The sequence below is a fragment of the Ylistrum balloti genome, unplaced genomic scaffold, assembly GCF_031769215.1.
Source record: "Ylistrum balloti isolate Yb309-2 unplaced genomic scaffold, AGI_CSIRO_Ybal_v1 Utg371540, whole genome shotgun sequence".
Taxonomy (NCBI): Eukaryota; Metazoa; Mollusca; class Bivalvia; order Pectinida; family Pectinidae; genus Ylistrum; species Ylistrum balloti.
This window is the reverse complement of record NW_026782794.1, coordinates 225,736-242,598: the sequence shown is the minus strand read 5'-3', so window position 1 is coordinate 242,598 and position 16,863 is coordinate 225,736. Positions and strand designations below refer to the sequence as shown.

General features: G+C 35.5%; 3 pseudogenes; all 3 read right to left on the bottom strand.

Moving 5' to 3' along the window:
* Positions 1-1,126: 1,126 nt before the first annotated feature.
* On the bottom strand, positions 1,127-5,250 carry LOC132562885 (type I iodothyronine deiodinase-like; annotated as a pseudogene).
* Positions 5,251-8,278: 3,028 nt separating this feature from the next.
* On the bottom strand, positions 8,279-9,052 carry LOC132562893 (type I iodothyronine deiodinase-like; annotated as a pseudogene).
* Positions 9,053-14,568: 5,516 nt separating this feature from the next.
* LOC132562871 (type I iodothyronine deiodinase-like) lies at positions 14,569-15,348 on the bottom strand (annotated as a pseudogene).
* Positions 15,349-16,863: the final 1,515 nt, after the last annotated feature.

Genomic DNA, 16,863 nt, shown 5'->3' with positions numbered 1-16,863 from the left:
ATAGTAACACCAGCTATTGTACCTCTCGTTTGTTACTCTCCTGTATATAATATAGTAACACCAGCTATTGTACCTCTCGTTTGTTACTCTCCTGTATACAATATAGTAACACCAGCTATTGTACCTCTCGTTTGTTACTCTTCTGTATATAATATAGTAACACCAGCTATTGTACCTCTCGTTTGTTACTCTCCTGTATACAATATAGTAACACCAGCTATTGTACCTCTCGTTTGTTATTCTTCTGTATATAATATAGTAATACCAGCTATTGTACCTCTCGTTTGTTACTCTCCTGTATACAATATAGTAACACCAGCTAGTGTACCTCTCATTTGTTACTCTCCCTGTATAAGATATAGTAACACAAGCTATTGTACCTCTCGTTTGTTACTCTCCTGTATATAATATAGTAACACCAGCTATTTACCTCTCGTTTGTTACTCTCCCTGTATATAATATAGTAACACCAGCTATTGTATCCCTCGTTTGTTACTCTCCTGTATACAATATAGTAACACCAGCTAGTGTACCTCTCATTTGTTACTCTCCCTGTATAAGATATAGTAACACAAGCTATTGTACCTCTCGTTTGTTACTCTCCTGTATATAATATAGTAACACCAGCTATTTACCTCTCGTTTGTTACTCTCCCTGTATATAATATAGTAACACCAGCTATTGTATCCCTCGTTTGTTACTCTCCCTGTATATAATATAGTAACACCAGCTACTGTACCCCTCGTTTGTTACTCTCCCTGTATATAATATAGTAACACCAGCTATTGTACCCCTCGTTTGTTACTCTCCCTGTATATGATATAGTAACACCAGCTATTGTACCTCTCGTTTGTTACTCTCCCTGTATGCAATATAGTAACACCAGCTACTGTACCCCTCGTTTGTTACTCTCCCTGTATATAATATATTAACACCAGCTATAGTAAAGATATTTAAGAAAAATAATAAGAAAACATGGTTGTTACAGGAACTTTTAATAGCAACTTATATTTATGTTACGATAGAGACATCCATAAGACACACTAATGAATCCATCGTTTCCAAAGGTGTTTGTTTTTTACCTAAGGAAATTCATCCGTCATTTGTGACGTCATAGAATGGTTGCGTAAGAGATGACTACAAATAATAAAGATAAGGTTAAATAAAAGATGTACAAAAAAAGTTATAATCAGAACACGGATACTAAACAATAGTTCATATATTAAAGAGCATACATTGTTACATTAAAAAGTAAGAATAATTGCTAGATGTACATTCGCAAAATAGAGTTTAATACGAAAAGAACAATCAAGTACACTGTGTTTACGTCATTAATGTCTTGGTAACTGTACGCTGTAGTTACGTCATTACTGTCTTGGTAACTGTACGTTGTAGTTACGTCATTAATGTCTTGGTAACTGCACGCTGTATTTACATCATTATGGTCTTGGTAACTGTACGCTGTAGTTACTTCATAAATGTCTTGGTAACTGCGCGCTGTATTTACATCATTACGGTCTTGGTAACTGTACGCTGTAGTTACGTCATTATTGTCTTGGTAACTGTACGCTGTATTTACGTCATTATTGTCTTGTTAACTGTACGAACATGAAATTCGATGACGAATCTTCAGAACAAAAAGTATTCTTTCCTGCTTAGCTACAATGTCACTGCAACATCTTGCAGAAAGATCGTATCAGTAAACCGAATCCCACGCTTGCCTGAGTTTATCACAGAAGAGTTCTTCATGAAAGCATGACGACAAAGAATGGCAATATTTGTGACTCGTGTCTTGTCTGGTCTTTCATAAATAATTCATTGATTACCTTCTGCTTGTAAACCAAATATTTCAACTACTTGTTTGCTAAATCAAACAGTTTTACATCCTCATTTCTGATCCATTACGACTCGTTACGGAAACGTTTCAACCATAACCTAACTTCGTCAGGTTTGTAGTTTTTAGGTCCAACAGCTCCGAAATACATAACGGTATTATCGTACAAGATATACAAACGTTCCGGTACAGAACCATACTTTAGTGCGTTCTGGTTATCCATAGGATCAACCAGTATTGGACACTTGAGGTCAAAGTCCCGGAGCATTTCCGCGGCCTCGATCCTGTCCTCCAGTGTTCGGTGATCCTTCATATCCTCGAAACGGTGTCCGAATACCTGCCATCCTTCCACGGGATGTGCCTCCCGGATGTAGATGGTCAAGAAATCGGCGACGTCAGCAAAGTCGCGGATGATCGCCTTGATCTCCTCGACGTTTGCTATAAACGGAGGTCAGGAACAACTTCCGAAGTTCAAAACCAGAGGGCGTCCTGATTTTTGAAAACTGTAAAGTTTTTTGTAAGATTTAGTATCCATGTCATACAGATCTGTGTTAGGGGCCTTACGACCCAGGAATGTTTGTCTAAAAATTCCATCTGTAAACAGAATCTGTGTGGCTGTAAATATTGTTTTTGTTGATAAATTCATCTCAAATCTTTCTGTCTTGCCAATACCTCTAGCTTTGGCCATCGACCGTATTAGCTTTCTGAAGAAAGTAATTTTCGATAAAACGACGATAATTGATAATAGAAACAGGCGGACCAAAGCTAGAAGGATAAGTACAGTCCTTTTTACCCATAGAAATGGAACATCGTCCACCCAAAGGGCGTCCGGCTTCTTCATAATTTTGCCTGAAAAATGAAACATTTAGTAAAAAATAATACAAGAACAATGCAAATGAAAACAATGCTAATGATGTAGCTGAAATCTTCGGTGAACAATAAAAAGCATCAACATTATAGTGTATATTGGTATATGATATCTGCGTGGACGTTACTTACCTTATCTGCTGCCAAAGCTAAAGGTTCCTTACTGAAGTTATGAGAAATCAGCATTTTCTATATCATACTTAGAACGATCAGAACGTCCTATATTACGAACCTTCTGTTTACGTAACTTCTACGGTCAATAACCAGATTGTAGCAGACTGCCTTCCTGTGTATCGTATAGTATGTGTACAGTGTGGAAGTATGTTCTAATTAAATATATATGGGCATACTTCGTTGTTCTACAAATATACGGGACCATTTTAATAATCCCATCCAACACCAGTACTCGTAATATCATGAAAGACATCTACGCCTGACCCGGAACGCTGAATAGTATTGACATGCTGACTAACACTGTGACATTTAAAGTGACATTGTTACACATTATTGGTCAAGTCTGGCCTGGAAATGAACAACTGTGTGGAGGAGCTCAAACATACATCATAACATATACAATTGATGTAGGTTTTGATTATTATATATAAAAGTTCTCGCTTTTCATGATGGGAAGATATCGGTGAAGAACATTAAATGTTTGAATGAGTGTTTTTATTAGGATACAGAGTTAAATATATCTATGAAGTATATAAATGATAACTCACATGAATGAACAGAAAAGATGGGTTCTATTTTATTAAAAGTTTCATTCAATACAATGATATTTGGAAGAGGGAATTTCATTTTTAGTTCTGAAAATGGATAGCTACACGCATGATCAATTACAATAACACATGGTATTTAAGTAACACACCAACTAATGGAACTTAGAATTAAGAATAATCTGGTCAGGTATTTGACATTAAGAGATTTATGTCGATCCCTTGTCTTGGTTTTCTATCCCATTCCGTGATAAAATGAGACATTTTAGGGATGTAAATCTGATGAGCTAGGGACCTTGTTTAGGATCATCTTTGTACAAAATGCCAGCTGGAAATTGTAATCTATAATTTTGAAACTGTATGTATTCTCCTCCCAGAATAAGAACTGTCTCTGTTATCGTCATATTGTGAATTATTTACACAAAACTTGTTTTCTGTCTTTAAGAAATTGTCCAGGGTACATACATGCATCTAGTATGTACACCAGAAAAGACGCTGGCGGAGAGGGGATAAGGGTAACGCCCTTGCTGTTAGAATACTTTTGCTTTAAAAAGTTAAAAGTTTAAAAAAAATTGTAGCTTATTGGTACTGATAATAAATTAACAAACAAAACTATTATAGGAAAAGGAGGATATCAGAGGTGTTAATAGTATCAGTGATGAATACAGACATAAGTTAGAAAAGACACAAAGATTCGATGAAATATAGAGTGTGAAACCATGGTTATGTTAGCTTTCTGTAACCATTCGTCTTCCATGTACATATCCAGAACGTCACAGATTATGACCTTTCTGTGACCTTTTACAGTCAGATCTGATGGTGTAGTTGAAAATCTCTCAACAATCTAAGAATGTCTCTATTGCAGTGTTGCACACGGACGAAGTACATCAAGTTTTGCAGAATCAGCAAGTCAACAAAATCTTAATTCAAACTCAAATTTGATGGAATATAAAATATGAACAACAGACAGATTTACACGAAGACACCCTAAACAAGTACAAGTTATCAAGACCAGGTGTTCCAAAACGGTAAGCGTCTACTTAATCCATGACACCAGCCAAATTGATCTAGTTCCACCAAATAAATAACGCTACTTTCCCCAGATGAAAAATCACGTTATCAACAAAAGATCTACTACCAGTGAGCACCAGACAGGTCCTACTTCATATCCCACAAGGAAATAACCATTTTTTCCTATGAGATCATTTTGATTACAATAAAACTTGTAAAACGAAACAGTTGATTGTAGAGGCGCCAACGACATCACTTTGATGGCATATATCACACGGCCATGTGTGGTCAGAACAGCGGTATGGTTTCCCATCTGTAAATAATCACACCTAATCGTTGTAGCATATCACCTGCTCTCGTGAATTTCACTTACACAATGTTTTCTTTTAGCTCAACCACACTTACAACTGGTGTTTAATAATCATAATCATCCGAATACTACCATAACTACCTCAACGATCAACAACGTGCTTCTTGATGACAGAATTTTGCTTGAAAAATATTATGCACAACATAAAGAAATGAAACAACTGACATAGATGTGTCTTCGGCATCATGATTACTACATCATCTTAAAGTCAGACGTGACAAAAATTATACAAGAGACACACAAGTGAACGTAACAACCAACACAGCAATATCTACATCATGCCAAAGTGTTGAATCTCGCAGCTCCTCTTTGTACGGTATAAAAATCAATTTTACAGTTTTAATACATTTTAATATGATCTGACTTACCTTACAAGCTCCCGAAGTAGCAGTTGTAAGAAATTGGGATCAGATAACGCTAAAACCTGTATGTACGCTGCATATTGATCGACCCAGTTTGTGACCTCTTCATGTGTATGTGTACATACATAACAGTTGTAGTCGAGGTTGGTTTCTCATGCCAAAATTCAAATAAGAGTTACAATCTGGGGATTCAACACATTCATGTAATATTACTGGATTTTGAGAAGAATTGGATTTTGTTTGATGCTCGTTAATATACCTCCCGATTTCATTGGTATTTACTTTTGTTCTCACTTGGGAACTTGACATAACAAAATCCACACGACGGATATCGTCGATTAAGCTTACCCTTCCTGAACACTTGGTCTTATTCTCCTGGTACATTTTTCATGGGACTCTGTTTAAATATTTTGTTTATATTTTGCCATCGTGTCATCGAATTTTGAGTTTGAATTACGATTCTGCTGAAATGTTGGTATCTACCTTAATTATTTTTTCTTACTATAATAAATAAAGTACGTAATCAGTGAAGATGACTGAACTAATGGTACATAAGTGAATGACACGTTTTAATGCAAATTTAGAATTAAATACATTAGAACCAAAGTGATAATGAAATACGTCAAAATGTAGATCGGGAGACGCACTTGTCCCAAATTCAATTGATTTCCTAATTTGTATATATGTTATTGTTTTAGAAGAACTTCCAGTAAATATAACTATTCTGAACCTTACCACTATTCCAATGAGCTAAAACGGGACATGCAGGTTACAACAAACATCTGATATTAAAAGATTGCACTAAAGACATACAAGTGAATGGCATCATACAGGTGTTTTTTAAACGCTTTAAACACTGTATAAACATGACATTACAACATCATCTATATGGTAGAAGACCATCCAATCATATTGTAGATATATATTATTACATTTTACTTATGTCCTTTCCCTTTTAAGGTTACACATGGAAGTTATATGGAAGAATGACAACCAGTGTGTACAAAGGACGTAACACATCACGACCCGTCGGTTTGCTACAAACTGTCGCATTCTTATATGGCTGTGTCATGTAACACGTCAATAGTTCCAGCGTGACGATCTAGTGCACGTGTACTCACAAATCAACGTGTTTTACAGAACCAATAAAGAATTACATTGTGATAAAATATCTATTTTACTGGTTACAGCGTTATTGACAAATAGGTATTGTCTATCGTAATACTGTTGTGAGGGGTGTTTAGATATAATGAATAACTGATGAAATCGTTTTATACAGCTGTATCTCCATGGCAGTATTAACTGCGGCTATAGACGAAATTTGTTGAAATCCTCCAAGGAATTCGGTAAGTATTACATCTGCATGCTTATGTATCTTTACCTGATCTTAGTATCTTTTAAATCAGGAGACAATCGTCAAGGTAACGTGTGTTTAAACGGTAGTTACAAACTTACGCTTCATCAAAGCCTCCCTGTGAAACAATTTAATGATGGCACAATAATTATCGCATGACGTTGGTCAATAAATCGAGAACTCCCTTCCCATACACACTCTATCACCACCTCTTTTCCCCTCCTATCTTGTAAATAACAATAAAAACAGAAATTTGTTAACACCTCTATATCGGAATGTTTGTAAGGGACAACAATATTAACTTGCTGATAAATTTCTGTTGTTTAATTCCTCTCACGATTTTTTTTAAAGGTAAAAAACAAAGAAAAAAATAATAACTCTCCTTTTGCCTCTGTCATTTGATCTTTTATTAGACATACGCTTACCGTCGGGTACAACACAGTATTATCTTCCCTTCATATATATACACTTTGTAACAGGAAGTGAAAAGCCTCAAATATGTTATATATGACAGACAATTATTATATAGAACAAAAAGTTAACATAGATTAACACACCAATGGATCTATCATTTCCTTAGGTGTTTATATTTACCTGAGGTATTTCATTCGTCATTTGTGATGTCTAAATATGATAACAAAATATTTCGATTGAAATCAATAACGTCGTCGTGAATACTTGAACCTCGTTATGTAGAAGTGGACGGGATCGTGGGAAAACTTCGAGTTATCCAAGTAAAGTACAGTGAACGTAACCGCAATGTAAATTCATTAGAATAAGTTACATAGACAGCTTCGGTCAACTGTCCATCAGGCCCCATTTGTTCAAAGCTCCATTAGAGTTAACCAGTGATTACTGAAAATATGTCATTATTGCCATTGGGAAAAAATAATGGCATTTTTCAAAGCAAATTCTGACATTTAAAAATCTGCAACTTCTTATGTAAACAAATCTACAGAGGTAAAATAATAATTTTCTAGTTTAATTCATATTTTCTTTTCGTTAACCATTGGTTAACTATGACCAAGCTTTGGAGCTGTAAGCATCTGAGATCAGACACTTAGATTTATCCTTTAATTCAGATATTGTTATTAAAATTATATTTCGCTGTATATTTCATATCCAATAAAGTCTGATGGCCAACTGTCCAGATTTTCATAGTATAAGGCTTGTCACTGTGATACCCTTGTGACTTCCTATTATCGTCACGTTGGTATCTCTGTTACCTTCCGAAAGTCTTCATTCAAAAATGCTTCCAAGACAGCCCAGAAAGTCGAACGCTTACGTGTAGTTACCAAGGGGAGGCCCAGCAATGAAGTTATCAATCTCACAGGTGCCTGTATTTACCTGAGAAATTTCATTCGTCATTGTGTTGTGTCATAACTTGATAACTAAGGGCTCGATTGCGAACTGATAACATCAACATTGTCCACCAATATATAAAAATATTTATAGATGGGCGGTAATTATCATTCCGTTAGGCGTACCCTACCGATACATTAATTAAAAGACAAATGACAGTAACATAGAAAGCGCGCGAAAATTCGCCTAATGTATCAAAACATTATATGATACAATTTCACTAATCATATTAACTGTACGTCTTCTATTCGGAACAGAACACCTCTCACGAAACTATAGATCTAAACTGACTTATGATAATACGTTGAAGCGATTGTTTACATTTAAACTAGATCCTAAACTACTTCTCTTCTTCTGTTTTATCAAGCAAAGATTTCCAGATTTAACAACCATCACTCTCTAAGCCTCGTTCCGGAAACGTTTCAGCCACATTCTAACTTCGTCAGGTTTGTAGTTTTCAGGTCCAACAGCTCCGAAATACATAATGGTATTATCGTACAAGATATACAAACGTTCCGGTACAGAACCATACTTTAGTGCGTTCTGGTTATCCATAGGATCAACCAGTATTGGACACTTGAGGTCAAAGTCCCGGAGCATTTCCGCGGCCTCGATCCTGTCCTCCAGTGTTCGGTGATCCTTCAGATCCTCGAAACGGTGTCCGAATACCTGCCATCCTTCTACAGGATGTGCCTCCCGGATGTAGATGGTCAAGAAATCGGCGACGTCAGCAAAGTCGCGGATGATCGTCTTGATCTCCTCGACCTTTGCTATAAACGGAGGTCAGGAACAACTTCCGAAGTTCAACACCAGAGGGCGTCCTGCCTTTTGAAAACTGTAAAGTTTTTTGTAAGATTTAGTATCCATGTCGTACAGATCTGTGTTAGGGGCCTTACGACCCAGAAATGTTTGTCTTGAAAGTGCATCTCTTAGTAGAACTTTGGTTCTACCAATGACTGATTTTGATGATAAGTTTAGATCCAACTTATCAACTCCAGCGATTCCTTTTGGTGTTGCCCTTGACTTCAACAAGTTTTTGAAGAAAGTAATTTTCGATAAGACGACGATAACTGAGAAAAATATTGCACTCGCCAAGACCCTAATAACAGTTGCTGACCTTTTTACCCATAGAAATGGAACATCGTCCGTCCATAGTATATCCGGCTTCTTCATGGTTCTATCAAGAAACGACAACATTCATATCAAAATCTAGCCGTGATTGAATTAACGAACAAAAACAACTAATAGAAAATACCAAGGAGGCAAAGGAGTCTTTTAAATACGAAACATTTTGATTACCAACATTACAAGCGATTAAAGTGTTATTGAAAGCGGACAGTAAGACAATTTACAACAATGTGAAATTTTAACCTGACTTAATTTCTCACATTCCACAGTCTTTTCGATAACCCCAAAATACAACTAAAAGATATGTACTGATAGAAAAGAAAATCAATATTGGAAATAGATTCGGCAACTTTTTTAACTCGATTTCTATACTTTGTAATTACTTCATGATAAAATACATGATTTGATACGTCTGACGTGAAAACGATTCCAATTCAAAATTGAAGTTCTGAATATGTGAGGAAACAAGGATAAAATCCAGTCGGTTATGGTACTACATTGTAGATCGGATCTTACGTATTGTGGATAAAATAATGATGATCAAGCTGAAACACTGTATCACTCTCATGACTGGACCGACAAGATAATTCATAAATCACAATTCAACATTCTGCATTGTTTAAAGTATAAGAAATGTGTTAATAACTCACCCTACACGTCTCGCCAGTGGCAGGTGACCGGGAAACAGGTAGTAGTTGTCCTCTTATATACCCTGTTTGATAACGTTTTAGTTTGTGAACCCTTTGGTGTGTACATACCAGTCGAATTCTAGACTGATAATGTTAGGTCAGCAACAATAACGGGCTGCAGTTTAAATACGTTCTTATACATAAAATAACTAGGCTGTGTCATCATGTCTAGTTCCAATTTAAGAAAAACTTTAATTCTTTATATATGTCTATGTTTTGTATCATATTCGGATGTATTTGTTGTAGATACTGAAGCACGATGTCTTGTAGTTCTATACATTAATGTACCTTCACTAAACCAAAATAATACGATAAACCGTCACTTCACAGGCACACAAACCAATTAGATAATGGATGTATCAATGTGTATCATATATTGTAAGAATGTAAATGCTTGGCCTTGTGTTACTCTAGCTGTCATTACCTCCTATGCAAATATACAAACGACATTTTCACTGTTTTTAGATACAACCCACCTGAATGGATGTCGATGTATTAAAAATTACGATGCAAGACGACGATGAAGATTTTTACCAACTGTCAAAGAAGAACGGTAAAGATATATATCTTTTACCTCCCCTACGTCACTGACAAAATGGACCCAGACTCAGTAATATAACAAAAGCAGAAAAGTGGTGATGTCGCATATGTTCAAGCACCAAAATGTGAAATCAAGCTATTTAGTCTTCACAACACTTCACAAACAATACTTTACAGTTTCAAGTGCATAGATAATCATAAATTACAAATTTTGATATCGAAGGAAAGATATGACATGATTAATCAAACGTCTTATACACAAGTTATTTCTATTCAAATAGCAAAAGAGGGTTTAACCCGAAGATTTGTTTTTGTAATAAACATATTCAAAGTTGTGATGTATTTAAAGTACTGATTAATGAAGCAAAGGGAGATGTATTGATTTTTGATTTCTTTTTGTTTTTTTTTTGTTTTTTGTTTTTTGTTTTTTTTTGTTTTTTGTTTTTTGTCCCAATTTATTGTCTGAATGATTAGTGAGAGGTAATAATTATATAGAACATTATCTTAGTAAATAATATAGTTAATGCTACTTGGAAGAGTCGTTTGACAAAGAATCTGATATGAAGATATCAACGTTTGCATTTTACAACAATTGTGAAACAAGTTACATTTGTATATCAGTCTACATGAATCACTAGGTTGGCACGGATGGAAGTGCACGAGAGATCATGCTTTTCAAGGACACTAGAGTACCCAGGGTAATCCCACCAAGTATCTTATACATACGTCGTGTCACCTCATTAAGACGAGTACGTAACCGCGTTACTAATCTATTAATAATTCCAATTCAATGCAAAGCACGGTTTTGATTTGTCTGAAGAACTATCCAGTGAATACAACAAAGAACGTTTTTCTTTGGGCGATATGAAGCTGGACGTGTTTGATGCTTGTTGTTCCCATTTGGGAAAGTGACACTACTTTCTTGGATTGACCAAGATTTACATGCTGTCAAGTACCTCAAATTATACAATAAGAAGCCAAGAAATTGCGAACATCGTCGTCACTTCCGTTTCCCAGATATTGTGATTTATCCGAAGTACACACCTCTGACTCAGCGGCGATCACCTCGATATGGGTGTAACGCTGTCAAAACAGCCCATTAGAACTATACCAGGAAACTTCCATGTACGTTCGATACAGTCCGAGCTTTTTAGATTCTTATGTGACATATTCCGCTGAAACTTACTTCTTTACATCTAAAGAGATACACATATGTAAAAATGACTTTTTCGATTTCAATTATGAAATTGTTTCCTTTTCAGAGGACAAACGATATGCAGGTTTACGAACAACGTGCCATGTGAATGCTGTGTAGATTAATAGTTTTTATTATTCGTGAATCTAGTGACTACAGATGTTATACATTTTATCATTCAGTTGGTCTCTAGATATTATCACGAACCCTTAATTTATACAACACAAACAAGGGAAACAATGTGAATAAGTATGTGGTGTTTGTGACAGAAGTTGTCTTCAATTGTTGAATTAATCAGACTTATGAGGAGAACTTTTTTATTATTTTTTATGTTTTAAGTAATTCGGAGATGTATAGCCCAAATTTAGGATTTTTGCAGAGAGAGAACTGTCATTTTAAGTCTTACAAAGTTTCAATCCGTCCGATCAGTCTTTCGCATTTTATTCGTTGATATTTTTCTTCAAATTGCTCCCTATTCATTTTCTCATTACCCTGACTGAGGAAGTTGTTGTAAAATGAAAAAAATAACCGGAAGACACATTAACCTTCACCAATCCATAAACTTACTTCACGTTCTGGTTATCTTCCTTACCCACCTGCCGACATCCCTTTGACCTCATTACCTTAACACAGGTATGAAGGTGTATATTGAGCCTCTTGTTGTGACAGGAGTTGTCTCAAAATTACAGGCCAGACAACCCTCAGACGACTCCAACCCATGAGGGAAGCACCCCCTCACCTTGTCAGATAATCGACTCACGTCGATTGGACAATGCCCGTCGACGGGCAGAGTCACGGAGACGAGAAACGACTACCACCACCACCACCACCACCACCACCACCACCACCATCATCATCATCATCATCATCATTTCTTGTTGTGATAGCACGTGTCACCATTGTGTTTAATGTTACTTACCTTTACACATATTCCACACCTAAGTGGACTGAAGTTATTTAGTTGATAAACCGATAGGCTTAATAATAACTTGTGTATATTGAATGTTTAAATATACTCACTTCCGGTCAGGGCAAACTATTTTCATCCTACAGTGGTAGAGTAGCAAGCATGTACATAGAACTAAAGTGTGAAGAGGAAGTGACCTTTATGGTACACGATATGATTGTCATGACATGTTGAATTCAGTGAGATTCATTGTTATCATTATAATCACCATCCACACTCAATATGCAAATGAGAGATTTCTCGATAGCATATTGTGGTTTTGTAGTCACATTTTACTTGTATTATTGAGTATTGACTAATTTGGAAACGAGGCAGATAAAAAGATCATGATATGATTTTATAGTAAAATAGAAACAAAAATCTATCCTCCTCGTAACTAAAACAACGACATATAAACATGGCGATCATGCATCCATATCTAAACTACGCAACGCAAAGCTAAGGGCAGACTAAAGCTTCATATGGAATGGTAATTAAATAACATCGTATGTCGTCAGAAATTTTGTTTATTATTATTATTTATTGCACAGAAAATAAAAACAATCATAAGCCATTGCGAAATCGCTAGACCATGAATGGTAACACTATCAGAGTCGATGTTGAACGGAAGGTTTCCCAGGTCACCTTCACATTGGTGACCTACGATGAAAGACCCATCACATTTTCTGTAGAAGTGCTATAGAGATACTGATTTATTCCTTTCTGGCGACTTCCTTTTTCTAAGAATGTTTATTTACTATTACCATCAGCGATATCATCGGAAGGTACTTTTAAGATGCACCTGATGTTTATAGGTAAGATCATGAGCGGGCGTGTGAGACTCTCATAAGGAACCGGTTATTATACAGCGATGTAGAACAGGTCTGTGTCAGCGTACCAGTATAGACACATAATGTTTCTGTGTCATTTGTGTTGTGTTGGTTATTTCTTCGCTTTTACACGAATTTGAATTAATGTACCTGATGTTGATAGGTAAGATCAGGTACAGGCGTGTGAGACTCTCATAAAGAACAGGTTATTATACAGCGATGTAGAACAGGTCTTTGTCAGCGTACCAGTATAGACACATAATGTTTCTGTGTCATTTGTTCATTATATAAACTAACTTATAGAATATAGACAAAGTTGTAAATCATTATATAAACTAACTTATAGAATATAGTTGTAAATCATTATATAAACTAACTTATAGAATATAGTTGTAAATCATTATATAAACTAACTTATAGAATATAGACAAAGTTGTAAATCATTATTCGGCTGTGATGTATCTAATTCTTTTGTACTGAAAAGTGTTTCCTTTGTGTTTCTCTTGGGCCCGTATTCATGAAACCATTCTCGTGCTCAATCATAGATTTTGTGTTCAGCCAAACTTTTATAATTCGCCTAAATCATATAAAATAATACAAATGTCAAATATAAACATTGAATATAACTTTGGCTTGAAGTCCTTTCAATTTGTTTTAAAATCTTTAGCAAAATCAGCCTTATTTATTAATTTTTAACTTAAACAAGACATAAGGCTTGAGCACAAAATTCATGTTTGAGCACGAGAACGGTTTCATGGATACGGGCCCAGCTGAACTATCCGCACGACGTATTATCATTTTACTATTTCACATGGCATGCTGAAAGATCCTCCTTTCCTGTGTAAAATCAGCATAACATTGACTAAAGCATGAAAATTTGAACAGAATCTTTAATGTGTACCATCCATCATTGACAACATGTAACCAGAAGTCTTTATCTTACAAACAATCCAGAACATGGAACAACATGTTAACAGAGATAGACACACCAATGAATCCATCATTTCCACAGATTTGTATTTATCTAAGGAATTTCATTCGTCATTTACGATGTCAATCTTTGATAACAGATTAAAAATATACCATGTTCTATCTAAAAATATAAAAATAAACAATTTGTTGGAAAGTATCTAAAATCCGTTCGTTAGTTTCAAACGTACATTTAAAAAAAAAAATGCAAAAACGAGAACAAATCATATGTGATTTACAATTGTATTGCATAGAAAATCTCATTTAAAGTAGCGCGACTGTCTACAAAGTACAAAATACTATTCAACATTGAAATTTCCGCTTTAAGTTTAAGCTGTTTCTAAACTACACTGTTTTTTCAGGTCAAACAACGCTATCAAGCTTTCAGTCATTTATTGTGCAGCATCATTCCGAAAGCGCTTCAGCCACATTCTAACTTCGTCAGGTTTGTAGTTTTCAGGTCCAACAGCTCCGAAATACATAACGGTATTATCGTACAAGATATACAAACGTTCCGGTACAGAACCATACTTTAGTGCGTTCTGGTTATCCATAGGATCAACCAGTATTGGACACTTGAGGTCAAAGTCCCGGAGCATTTCCGCGGCCTCGATCCTGTCCTCCAGTGTTCGGTGATCCTTCATATCCTCGAAACGGTGTCCGAATACCTGCCATCCTTCCACGGGATGTGCCTCCCGGATGTAGATGGTCAAGAAATCGGCGACGTCAGCAAAGTCGCGGATGATCGTCTTGATCTCCTCGACCTTTGCTATAAACGGAGGTCAGGAACAACTTCCGAAGTTCAACACCAGAGGGCGTCCTGCCTTTTGAAAACTGTAAAGTTTTTTGTAAGATTTAGTATCCATATCATACAGATTTGTGTTAGGGGCCTTACGACCCAGAAATGTTTGTCTTGAAAGTGCGTCTGCAAGTCGATTACGGGTGCTACAAGTGACTGTTTTTACTGATAAGTTCGGATCCAACTTTTCAACTCCAGCGACTCCATTTGATTTCCTCCTTGACCTTATCAATTTTTTAAAGAAATTAATTTTCGATAAGATGACGATAACAGAGAAAAATATTGCACGCGCCAAGACCCTTATAACAGCTGCTGTCCTTTTTACCCATAGAAATGGAACATCGTCCGTCCATAGTATACCCGGCTTCTTCATGGTTCTATCTAGAAGAGGAAATATCCCTATTACAATCTGTCTGAGATTAAAATAAACTCTGAAATAACAAGTGTAACTGTCACATAAAATATACAAAAACAACAAAGTTCAATACATTCAAATTTCCTTTTTAAGATGGCATTCCTTATTAAATACACACATTCCAAATAATCGATAAAATAAAATCCTAGTTAAAAGACATGTAATGATAGCGATATATTGCAATTGGAAATAGACTCAGCATTTTCTAAATTAGTTTTCGTTTCCTTACGTCATAATAAAACAATGATAATGCGTCCTCGTGAAAACAATAAAAATTCAAAATTAATGCAAAATGTAAAACAGAGGGAAAATGATAATATCTAAAGGAATATTTAAATACTGATCCACCATATTCAGGGATTGTATGTTAAAAGATTATATTACTATAATATATTTATGTCTTTGGGATCAGTCATCGCCTGAAAATTTATATATGTAATGGAAAATTTGTGTAGTATATTTCTATATCGGTAAGCATGATAATATAGGTTATAGTACAAGGCATGGACGCACACAATGGCTTTTATAGAAGAGGACATATATGTTTAGAAGAGCACCCAATATCAATGTTTATCTTCACTTATTTGTACACCTTCCATTGTCACTGACAATGACACCTTTTGTTAGAAGATATAGTTACTATGTAATGTAGCCTCCCGCCCAATGCAACCCATCAGGCAATAAATCTGAAAGGTAGCATTGAACTGAAGTTAGAGAATATGTCCTTTACTGAGTTCATTTTACCACGAACAATATCTATGTGTACAAGTACATTATGTTCAACAGAAAACAAGTGCACATGACAATGCCCTATTATAAGGAACAACCACAAAATTGATGGTCTTCTGAAATGTATGTTTCACGGCCAGTGATTGGCCACTCTGTAGAGAGAATCTAACATATCATACCACTCTGTATAGAGAATCTAACATATCATACCACTCTGTATAGAGAATCTAACATATCATACCACTCTGTATAGAGAATCTAACATATCATACCACTCTGTATAGAGAATCTAACATATCATACCACTCTGTATAGAGAATCTAACATATCATACCACTCTGTAGAGAGAATCTAACATATCATACCACTCTGTATAGAGAATCTAACATATCATACCACTCTGTATAGAGAATCTAACATATCATACCACTCTGTAGAGAGAATCTAACATATCATACCACTCTGTAGAGAGAATCTAACATATCATACCACTCTGTAGAGAGAATCTAACATATCATACCACTCTGTAGAGAGAATCTAACATATCATACCACTCTGTATAGAGAATCTAACATATCATACCACTCTGTATAGAGAATCTAACATATCATACCACTCTGTAGAGAGAATCTAACATATCATACCACTCTGTAGAGAGAATCTAACATATCATACCACTCTGTATAGAGAATCTAACATATCATACCACTCTGTAGAGAGAATCTAACATATCATACCACTCTG